The sequence below is a fragment of the Arachis hypogaea genome, chromosome 7 (genome assembly GCF_003086295.3).
Source record: "Arachis hypogaea cultivar Tifrunner chromosome 7, arahy.Tifrunner.gnm2.J5K5, whole genome shotgun sequence".
NCBI lineage: Eukaryota > Viridiplantae > Streptophyta > Magnoliopsida > Fabales > Fabaceae > Arachis > Arachis hypogaea.
The window spans coordinates 32,824,748-32,837,428 of NC_092042.1; positions in this window are offsets into that span (position 1 = coordinate 32,824,748).

Genomic DNA, 12,681 nt, shown 5'->3' on the forward strand with positions numbered 1-12,681 from the left:
ATAACATTTTTATTATAAAAATTATTATTATATTATATATTTTGCTCCCACTATCAAAATTTTCTAGATCCGTCACTGGCTTAATTTATTTGTTTTTTGTTCTGTTATATATCTTTGCTTTTGATTTAACTATAGACTGCTTAGAATTTTGAAGGTTGTAATTTGTGAGTTTTAGATTATTCTGTTCCATTCAGTATCAGTTAATAAGGGATCATTTTAACAAGGTAAGCAAAAATATGTGTGTGAGTGTTTGTAGTGGTGCTAGCAGATTGTAGCTTTTCTGTAATCATTAGTTCATATCTTGCTCAAGTGATTCTGGGGGTTATATTCTAAAGGTTTGTTAATTCTAGAAAGAAAATTATACATGCTTGTCAATTCAAGTTTCATAAGGTAACTTAGGAGTAAAGATAATTATTGCAGGGTATAATTTGGTAAGAATGATTTTAAGGGTTTATTAGAGACGGCGAATTTGAATGGAAATTGAAAAATGACTAAGATTTTGTAAGTATTTGGCTGCACCTATATTTTTGGGTATGAAGAGGAATAATTGTGTGAATATTTGAGTGACAAGTGTTATTTATGCATGCTTTGAGATAAGAAATGGAATGTTGTACATATGTTTATAAGTGATTTTGTGATATATGGTGCAGATCAACCAGTAGCCAAGTAATTCCGAAGAGCTAAGTGTTCTTCCACAAATCAAGAACTGTGAGTGACTAATCCTTTTATGATAGTGTTACAAATAAAATTTCCTTTATGTACCTTATGACAAAACTGTGGGAATGGAAAGTGCTCTGTTACCATGTATGTTGCTTTCGAGTTTGATATGTGCTATGATTTTAGTGTATGATATCATGTAAGGGAGAGATTTAAAGAATGGTTTTTCAAAGGGAGTCTTCAAAGGAAATTATATTATTTTAGGTCAAGAACTGATTGGGATAATATAAGTAACAATGATAACAACAAAGCCTTATCCTAACAGGTGGAGTAGGATACATGTATGTTACACTAGATAGGATAATATAAATAAATGTAAATAATATTTGAATATTTTGCAAATACCTATTTTTGTAATTTGAGCTATCAATGTAGTTACATAGCCTTGTGATTAAGTAGGTGCTCCTTAAGCACTATTTGTGTTTGTGAATAGATATGCTATTTTTTTTATTTTTATTTTTTTAACATCTTTTAGACGGCTAATTCATGATTTTGTTGGGAACTTTTCGAGACATCAGTTCAGTCGAGGTATGAGGAGATTAGGGTCTTCGTGGTAAAGGCTGGAATCAAAGCGCAACATTCTCTGATCTGGAAGTTTTGACATTGTCTGTGGCGTTTTAAGTAGGATCACCAAGGGAATGAGCTGCAAACGCTTCACCCTTATTCAGACTAGATGCGCACTAAACCTGGTGTTCATCCTAGAGGAGGATTAGCGGCTGCTCAAACCAGCGTTGATCACATACAGCTTGTGATGCGTGAGCATCTTTCCTATCTTTTCCTAGTGAATTTGCATTCAATTTGTTGAGTTTAATCAAGAATTAATTATCATTTAGCCACTATAGATGCTACTTTGATTCGTGTGCAATTTTGTTTATTTTAGGTAGCATTCGGCTGGATTTGATGGAGTTTCCGCAGAAAAAGAGAAGAAGGCGAATGATGCTGTCAACACTGACCTCTCTGCACTCAAACCTGAATAACTTGAGTTACAGAGATCTGACTGATGTGATTCCAGTGGCATTGGAAAGCTAACTTCCAAAGCTTTCCAACGATATTTAATAATATACACTTCTCTTCCATCTGTATGGTCAAGGTGGCACCTAATTTAGAATTTCTCAAGTTAGGCGCCAGAACCACAAATTCTCCAAAAGCACATGATTACAGGCGCCAGTTAAAAAGGGAGCAGTGGTCCCCGTTCCATCTACTTGATGCTGCACGATTGTTTTTGATTTAATTTTTGATTAAATCTTTTATTTTAATTACAAATAGGAAAAGATATTATTTAGTTTTAGAAAATATATTTTGCATTAATTAGGATTAGATATAAAAGAAATATGATCTCTTCTCTTCTACATGATTCCACATTATTCACAATTCACAATTTAAGAGAATCCTAGTTTCCACTCTGAATCATGAGCAACTAAACCTCCACTGTTAAGGTTAGGAGCTCTGTCTATTTTATGGATTGATTCTATTGTTTTTCTATTTTAATTCATGTATTGATTCATATAATTCAAGAATTGTTTTCGTTCTTTATTTTATGAAATTGGGTGGAACGGAAGTATAACCCTCTTTCTAATTAAGTTCTTGTATAACTTGGGAAAGCTCTTTACTTGAACAACAGTTTGAAAACATATTCTCCTAAATTTCTAATTATCCAGATTTAACGGGATACGTGACATATAATCCTCTTATATTTGGGTAATTAGGATTTCTGTGGCATATAACTAGAATTGAACTTCACCCTCTAATTAGAATTAAATGACTAAGGAATTGGCGGTTGATGAATTTTAGAGGAGATTAAAAATGTCTAAGGAATTAGGGTTTAGTCACATATAGTTTGCCATGAATTAAATCTTGCATGATTAAAATAGTTAGTAAGAAAAGTCAATTTAAAAGATAGGTATTTCTGAAGCCTTAACTGTTTCTCCATATATCATTCACCACTTGTTTACTGTTTGCTTTCTGAATTACTGAATTTACTTGATCATTGTTGCTTAGTCCATCAATCCTCGTGCGATCGACCCTCATTCACTTGAGGTACTACTTGGTACGACTTGATACACTTGTCGGCTAATTTGTGAGTTATAAATTCCATACCAAATTTTTGACGCCGTTGTCGGGAATTGACTATAATTAACAACTACTCGTTATTTGATTATTTAGATTAGATAATTTTTTCTTTAATTAATTTTTTTAATATTATTAATTTTATTTTTATTTTTCTTTTTTTCTTTATTCTTTTTTTCTTCGTTTACTTTTCTCTGTTTATTTTTTTATTTTTATTATTAAAAAAACCACCGTTGATTTCTATTTTTATCTTCCTTTCTAAATTTTCTTTTTCGTTTTTTTTCGTTAGGTTTTCTGTTTAAATTTCCTTTTGCATTCTTTCTTTTTATTTCATTTTTTGTTTTTGTTTTATTTTATTTATCTTTTTTATTCTTTTACGTTGTTTCTCTTTTTTTTAACTTCCATTTTTTTTATTTTTAGTTTTATTTGTTTTTTGTCATTAGTTTCGAAAAATTACATTATATATACATATATATATTTATTAGGGGTGGCAAAACGGGTCGAACTCGCCAGGTCAAACCGCTAAAATCGCCAAAAACGGCGGGTCGGGACGAGATTTTGACCCCGCCAAATTTTAAAAACCCCCCAAAACCGCATCGCCAAAATCGCAGGCCAAAGCGGGTCGGGGCGGGCTCGCCTGGCGGACTGACATATTATTTTTTAAGGGTAATTTCGTAATTTTGCAAGTGATATATAAATAGGAAAATTAGGTTTTCCTTCCCCTCCTCCCCACAAACAGCCGGCCCTAGCTCCCTAATGGCCTAACCCTTCAATCTTCATCCCTTACTTTCCCTTCCCTGACCTTGACTCCCTGAGATGGTGAGACCTCAGACCGACGGACCCTGACCCCCGACTTCATCCTTCAACAACTCAGCTCCCTCGTCTGTCCTCACTCCTCGGCTTTGCTGTGTTCAGGTGTTCCCTGAGCTTCCTGCACAGGCAGCATCACACCGTCGCGCTTCGTGGCGGCGCGTTCCAGTTCGTGGCGGTTCGCGGTTCGCCGGTTGCTGTTTCATCTCACCTGTCCTCACCAAACTGAAGTCCAGGCGACACTGTCTCGTGTTGCCTCTACGCTGTCTCGGTGGTTCTGTCTTCCGGCGGATTGGTGCGCGAAATTGTGAACAATACTTTTTCACAACTCTCATAATCCCCGGTAATGGCTCCAAAAACGTGGTAGCTCAATACCATGGCATTACACAACTTCGCACAACTAACCAGCAAGTGCACTGGGTCGTCCAAGTAATAAACCTTACGCGAGTAAGGGTCGATCCCACGGAGATTGTTAGTATTGAAGCAAGCTATGGTCATCTTGTAAATCTTAGTCAGGCAAACTCAAATGGTAATGGTGATGAACGAAAATAACACAAAGGTAAAGATAGAGATACTTATGTAATTCATTGGTAGGAACTTCAGATAAGCGCATGAAGATGCCTTCCCTTCCGTCTCTCTGCTTTCCTACTGCCTTCATCCAATCCTTCTTACTTCTTTCCATGGCAAGCTTAAGCAAGGGTTTCACCGTTGTCAGTGGCTACCTCCCATCCTCTCAGTGAAAGCGATTGCATATGCTCTGTCACAGCATAGCGGAATTCATCTGTCGGTTCTCAATCAGGCTGGAATAGAATCCAGTGATTCTTTTGCGTCTGTCACTAACGCCCCGCCCTCAGGAGTTTGAAGCACGTCACAGTCATTCAATCATTGAATCCTACTCAGAATACCACAGACAAGGTTAGACCTTCCGGATTCTCTTGAATGCTGCCATCGGTTCTCGCCTATACCACGAAGACTCTGATCTCACGGAATGGTTGGCTCGTTTGTCAGGCGAGCACTCGGTTGTCAGGCGATCAACCATGCATCGTGCAATCAGGAATCCAAGAGATATTCACTAGAGCCTTGAACGCTTGTAGAACAAGAGTGGTTGTCAGTCACCTTGTTCATGGGTGAGAATGATGATGAGTGTCACGGATCATCACATTCATCAAGTTGAAGAACAAGTGATATCTTGGATAAAGAACAAGCGGAAGTGAATGGAAGAACAATAGTAATTGCATTAATACTCGAGGTACAACAGAGCTCCACACCTTAATCTATGGTGTGTAGAAGCTCCACCGTTAAAAATACATAAGAACAAGGTCTAGGCATGGCCGAATGGCCAGCCTCCCAAAGTGATCAAAAGATCTAAAGAAAAAGGTTCCAAAGATCAAAAGATTCTTAATACAATAGTAAAAGGTCCTACTTATAGAAAACTAGTAGCCTAGGGTGTACAGAGATGAGTAAAAGACATAAAAATCCACTTCCGGGCCCACTTGGTGTGTGCTTGGGCTGAGCATTGAAGCATTTTCATGTAGAGACTCTTCTTGGAGTTAAACGCCAGCTTTGGTGCCAGTTTGGGCGTTTAACTCCCATTTGGGTGCCAGTTCCAGCGTTTAACGCTGGGATTTCTTGAGGTGACTTTGAACGCCGGTTTGGGCCATCAAATCTTGGGCAAAGTATGGACTATCATATATTGCTGGAAAGCCCAGGATGTCTAATTTCCAACGCCGTTGAGAGCGCGCCAATTGGGCTTCTGTAGCTCCAGAAAATCCACTTCGAGTGCAGGGAGGTCAGAATCCAACAGCATCTGCAGTCCTTTTTGGTCTCAAAATCATATTTTTGCTCAGGTCCCTCAATTTCAGCCAGAAAATACCTGAAATCACAGAAAAACACACAAACTCATAGTAAAGTCCAGAAAAGTGAATTTTAACTAAAAACTAATAAAAATATACTAAAAACTAACTAGATCATACTAAAAACATACTAAAAACAATGCCAAAAAGCGTACAAATTATCCGCTCATCACAACACCAAACTTAAATTTTTGCTTGTCCTCAAGCAACTGAAAATCAAATAAGATAAAAAGAAGAAAATATGCAATGAATCCCAAAAACATCTGTGAAGATCAGTATTAATTAGATGAGCGGGGCTTTTAGCTTTTTGCCTCTGAATAGTTTTGGCATCTCACTCTATCCTTTGAAATTCAGAATGATTGGCTTCTTTAGGAACTTAGAATCCAGATAGTGTTATTGATTCTCCTAGTAGAGTATGATGATTCTTGAACATAGCTACTTATTGAGTCTTGGCTGTGGCCCAAAGCACTCTGTCTTCCAGTATTACCACCGGATACATACATGCCACAGACACATAGTTGGGTGAACCTTTTCAGATTGTGACTCAGCTTTGCTAGAGTCCCCAACTAGAGGTGTCCAGGGTTCTTAAGCACACTCTTATTGCCTTGGATCACAACTTTATTTTTCTTTCTTTTCTCTCTTTTTTTTTTTCGTTTTCTTTTCTTTTTCTCTTTTTTTTTTCGATTTTTTTTGAATAGAAATGCTTTTTTCTTGCTTCAAGAATCATTTTAATGATTTTTCAGATCCTCAGTAACATGTCTCCTTTTTCATCATTCTTTCAAGAGCCAACATTCATGAACCACAAATTCAAGATACATATGCACTGTTTAAGCATACATTCAGAAAACAAAAACATTGCCACCACATCAAATTAATTAAACTGTTATAAAATTCAAAATTCATGCAATTCTTCCCTTTTCAATTAAGCACGTTTTTATTCAAGAAAGGTGATGGATTCATGGGACATTCATAACTTTAAGGCATAGACACTAAGACACTAATGATCACAAGACACAAACATAGATAAACATAAGCATAAAATTCGAAAAAAACAGAAGAATAAAGAACAAGGAAATCAAGGAACGGGTCCACCTTAGTGATGGCGGCTCTTTCTTCCTCTTGAAGATCCTATGGAGTGCTTGAGCTCCTCAATGTCTCTTCCTTGTCTTTGTTGCTCCTCTCTCATGATTCTCTGATCTTCTCTAATTTCATGGAGGATGATGGAGTGTTCTTGATGCTCCACCCTTAGTTGTCCCATGTTGGAACTCAATTCTCCTAGGGAGGTGTTTAGTTGCTCCCAATAGTTTTGTGGAGGAAAGTGCATCCCTTGAGGAATCTCAGGGATTTCATGATGAGTGGGGTCTCTTGTGTGCTCCATCCTCTTCTTAGTGATGGGCTTGTCCTCATCAATAGGAATGTCTCCCTCTATGTCAACTCCAACTGAATAACAGAGGTGACAAATGAGATGAGGGAAGGCTAACCTTGCCAAGGTAGAGGACTTGTCCGCCACCTTATAGAGCTCTTGAGCTATAACCTCATGAACTTCTATTTCTTCTCCAATCATGATGCTATGGATCATGATAGCCCGGTCTATGGTAACTTCGGACCGGTTGCTAGTGGGAATGATTGAGCGTTGGATGAACTCCAACCATCCTCTAGCCACGGGTTTGAGGTCATGCCTTCTCAATTGAACCGGCTTCCCTCTTGAATCTCTCTTCCATTGGGCGCCCTCTTCACATATGACTGTGAGGACTTGGTCCAACCTTTGATCAAAGTTGACCCTTCTAGTGTAAGGATGTTCATCTCCTTGCATCATAGGCAAGTTGAACGCCACCCTCACACTTTCCGGACTAAAATCCAAGTATTTCCCCCGAACCATAGTAAGATAATTCTTTGGATTCGGGTTCACACTTTGGTCATGGTTCTTGGTGATCCATGCATTGGCATAGAACTCTTGAACCATCAAGATTCCGACTTGTTGAATGGGGTTGGTGAGAACTTCCCAACCTCTTCTTCGGATCTCATGTCGGATCTCCGGATATTCACTCTTTTTGAGTGAAAAAGGGACTTCGGGGATCACCTTCTTCAAAGCCACAACTTCATAGAAGTGGTCTTGATGCACCCTTGAGATGAATCTCTCCATCTCCCATGACTCGGAGGTGGAAGCTTTTGCCTTCCCTTTCCTCTTTCTAGAGGTTTCTCCGGCCTTGGATGCCATAAATGGTTATGGAAAAACAAAAAGCAATGCTTTTACCACACCAAACTTAAAATGTTTGCTCGTCCTCGAGCAAAAGAAGAAAGAAGAGAGTAGAAGAAGAAGAAATGAGGGGAAAGGGAATGGCTTTTGTGTTCGGCCAAAAGGGAGAAGAAGAGGTGTTTAGGTTGTGTGAAAATGAAGGGTTGAAGAAGGGTATATATAGGAGAGAGGGGTGTAATGGTTCGGCCATTATGGGTGGGTTTGGGAGGGAAAGTGGTTTGAATTTGAAGGGTGAGGTTGGTGGGGATTTATGAAGGATAGATGTGATTGGTGAAGAGAAAGATGGGATTTGATAGGTAAAGGGTTTTTGGGGAAGAGGTGTTGAGGTGATTGGTGAATGGGGGAAGAAGAGAGAGAGTGATGGTAGGGTCCTGTGGGTTCCACAGATCCTGTGGTGTCAAGGAAAAGGCATCCTTGCACCAAATGGCATCAAAATCCACGTTTTGAGCCATTTCTGGCGTTAAACGCCGGGCTGGTGCCCATTCCTGGCGTTTAACGCCAGGATCTTGCCCTTTCCTGGCGTTTAACGCCAGTCTGGTGCCCCTTTCTGGCGTTAAACGCCCAGAATGGTGCCAGACTGGGCGTTAAACGCCCAACTGCTAGGCTTACTGGCGTTTGAACGCCAGCAGCATCTTCCTTCAGGGTGTGCTGTTTTTCTTCCTGTTTTTCATTCTGTTTTTGCTTTTTCTATTGTTTTTGTGACTTCTTATGATCATCAACCTACAAAAAAGATAAAATAAGAAAAGAAAATAATTAAGTATAAAACATTGGGTTGCCTCCCAACAAGCGCTTCTTTATTGTCACTAGCTTGACAGAGGACTCTCATGGAGCCTTAGAAATGCTCAGAACCGTGTTGGAACTTCCCAACACCAAACTTAGAGTTTGAATGTGGGGGTTCAACACCAAACTTAGAGTTTGGTTGTGGCCTCCCAACACCAAACTTAGAGTTTGACTGTGGGGGCTCTGTTTGGCTCCGTTTTGAGAGAAGCTCTTCATGCTTCCTCTCCATGATGACAGAGGGATATCCTTGGGCCTTAAACACCAAGGATTCTTCATTCACTTGAATGATCAACTCTCCTCTATCAACATCAATCACAGCCTTTGCTGTGGCTAGGAAGGGTCTGCCAAGGATGATGGGTTCATCCATGCACTTCCCAGTCTCTAGGACTATGAAATCAGTAGGGATGTAATGGTCTTCAACTTTAACTAGAACATCCTCTACAAGTCCATAGGCTTGTTTTCTTGAGTTGTCTGGCATCTCTAGTGAGATTTTTGCAGCTTGCACCTCAAAGATCCCTAATTTCTCCATTACAGAGAGGGGCATGAGGTTTACACTTGACCCTAAGTCACACAAGGCCTTCTTGAAGGTCATGGTGCCTATGGTACAAGGTATAGAAAACTTCCCAGGATCCTGCCTCTTTTGAGGCAGTTTCTGCCTAGACAAGTCACCCAGTTCTTTGGTGAGCAAAGGGGGTTCATCCTCCCAAGTCTCATTTCCAAATAACTTGTCATTTAGCTTCATGATTGCTCCAAGGTATTTAGCAACTTGCTCCTCAGTGACATACTCATCCTCTTCAGAGAAAGAATACTCATCAGAGCTCATGAATGGCAGAAGTAAGTCCAATGGAGTCTCTATGGTCTCATTTTGAGCCTCAGATTCCCATGGTTCCTCATTGGGGAACTCATTGGAGGTCAGTGGACGTCCAGTGAGGCCTTCCTCAGTGGCGTTCACTGCCTCTCCTTCCTCCCAGGATTCGGCCAAGTTGATGGCTTTGCACTCTCCTTTTGGATTTTCTTCAGTATTGCTTGGGAGAGCGCTTGGAGGGAGTTCAGTAATTTTCTTGCTCAGCTGACCCACTTGTCCTTCCAAATTCCTAATGGAGGATCTAGTTTCAGTCATGAAACTTTGTGTGGTTTTGATTAGATCAGAGACCATTGTTGCTAAGTCAGAGGTATTCTACTTAGAGCTCTCTGTCTGTTGCTGAGAAGATGATGGAAAAGGCTTGTTATTGCTAAACCTGTTTCTTCCACCATTATTGTTATTGAAACCTAGTTGAGGTCTCTGTTGATCCTTCCATGAAAGATTTGGATGATTCCTCCATGAAGGATTGTAGGTGTTTCCATAGGGTTCTCCCATGTAATTCACCTCTTCCATTGAAGGGTTCTCAGGATCATAAGCTTCTTCCTCAGATGAAACTTCCTTAGTACTGCTTGGTGCATTTTGCATTCCAGACAGACTTTGAGAAATCATATTGACTTGTTGAGTCAATATTTTGTTCTGAGCCAAAATGGCATTCAGAGTGTCAATCTCAAGAACTCCTTTCTTCTGACTAGTCCCATTGTTCACAGGATTTCTTTCAGAAGTGTACATGAATTGGTTATTTGCAACCATTTCAATCAGTTCCTGAGCCTCTGTAGGCGTCTTCTTCAGATGAAGAGATCCTCCAGAAGAGCTATCCAAGGACATCTTGGACAGTTCAGAGAGACCATCATAGAAAATACCTATGATGCTCCATTCAGAAAGCATGTCAGAGGGACACTTTCTGATTAATTGTTTGTATCTTTCCCAAGCCTCATAGAGGGATTCTCCTTCCTTCTGTCTGAAGGTTTGGACTTCCACTCTAAGCTTACTCAATTTTTGAGGTGGAAAGAACTTTGCCAAGAAGGCATTGACTAGCTTTTCCCAAGAGTCCAGGCTTTCTTTAGGTTGAGAATCCAACCATGCTCTAGCTCTGTCTCTTACAGCAAAAGGGAATAGCATCAGTCTGTAGACCTCAGGGTCAACCCCATTAGTCTTGACTGTGTCACAGATTTGCAAGAACTCAGCTAAAAACTGATGAGGATCTTCCAGTGGAAGTCCATGGAACTTGCAATTCTGTTGCATTAGAGAAACTAATTGAGGCTTAAGCTCAAAGTTGTTTGCTCCAATGGCAGGGATAGAGATGCTTCTCCCATAGAAGTCGGGAGTAGGTGCAGTAAAGTCACCCAGCACCTTCCTTGCATTGTTGGCATTGTTGTTGTTTTCGGCTGCTATTTGTTCTTCTTCCTTGAAGAATTCGGTCAGGTGCTCTAAAGAGAGTTGTGCTTTGGCTTCTCTTAGCTTTCTCTTCAAGGTCCTTTCAGGTTCAGGATCAGCCTCAACAAGAATGCCTTTGTCTTTGCTCCTGCTCATAAGAAAGAGAAGAGAACAAGAAAATGTGGAATCCTCTATGTCACAGTATAGAGATTCCTTTAGGTGTCAGAGGAAAAGAAGAGTAGAAGACAAAAGTGGAAAATTCGAACTTATCAGAGAGAATGGAGTTCGAATTTTGCATTAAAGGATAGTGTTAGTCCATAAATAGAAGGATGTGAGAAGGAGGGAAGTGATTTTCGAAAATTAAGTAGAAAATTTGAAAACATTTTTGAAAAACATCACTTAATTTTCGAAAATGAAGAGTGGAAAAGAAATCAAGTGATTTTTGAAAAAGATTTTGAAATTAGAAATCAAAAAGATTTGATTGAAAACTATTTTGAAAAAGATGTGGTTAAGAAGATATGATTGTTTTAAAAAAAATGTGATTGAGAAGATATGATTTGAAAAACATTTTAAAAAGATTTGATTTGAAAATTAAAAACTTGACTAACAAGAAAAGATATGATTCAAACATTAAACCTTTCTCAACAGAAAAGGTAACATACTTGAAATGTTGAATCAAATCATTAATTGATAGTAAGTATCTTTAAAAATGGAAGGAAATTGGTTTTGAAGAAGATTTGATTGGAAAATTGATTTGAAAAAGATTTGATTTTGAAAAGATTTTGAAAACTTAGAAAAAAATTGATTTGAAAACAAAATCTTCCCTTCTAGCCATCCTGGCGTTAAACGCCCAGAATGGTATCCATTCTGGCGTTTAACGCCCAAAATGCTACCCTTTTGGGCGTTAAACGCCCAACCAGGTACCCTGGCTGGCGTTTAAACGCCAGTCTGTCCTTCTTCACTGGGCGTTTTGAACGCCCAGCTTTTTCTGTGCAATTCCTCTGCTATATGTTCTGAATCTTCAATTCTCTGTATTATTGACTTGAAAAGACACAAATTAAAAATATTTTTGGATTTTTAATAATAAGGACAAACCAAAATGCAACAAGAATCAAATAACAATGCATGCAAGACACCAAACTTAGCAGTTTGTATACCACTGACACTAACAAAATGAAAATGCATATGAGACACACAAAACAATCAAGTCAATAGAATTTCAAAGATCAGAGCAAGTAAATAATCAAGAACATCTTGAAGATCACTTAGACATATGAATGCATGCAATTGACACCAAACTTATGATGAGACACTAGACTCAAACAAGAAATATTTTTGGATTTTATAATTTTGTAAAATTTTTTTTTGTGTTTTTCGAAAATTAAGTGGAAAAAAATATCAAAATTCTTAATGAGAATTCCAGGAATCAGTGCAATGTTAGTCTAAGACTCCGGTCCAGGAATTAGACATGGCTTCACAGCCAGCCAAGCTTTCAAAGAAAGCTTCGGTCCAAAACACTAGACATGGCCAGAGGCCAGCCAAGCCTTAGCAGATCATTGCTCCAAAAGCAAGATTGATAAAAAATCAACAAGCTCTTGTGGTGATAAGTTGAAACCTCGGTCCAATGAAATTAGACATGGCTTCTCAGCCAGGCATATTTCAACAAATCATCATGAAACTCTAGAATTCATCTTTAAGAATTTTGAAAAAAAAAATACCTAATCTAAGCAACAAGATGAACCGTCAGTTGTCCAGCCTGAACAATCCCTGGCAATAACACCAAAAACTTGATGTTGCTGCCGGATCTTGGCACTGATGTTACCAAAAGCTTGCTCAAAACTTGAACAATCCCCGGCAACGGCGCTAAAAACTTGGTGCGCGAAATTGTGAACAATACTTTTTCACAACTCTCATAATCCCCGGTAATGGCTCCAAAAACGTGGTAGCTCAATACCATGGCA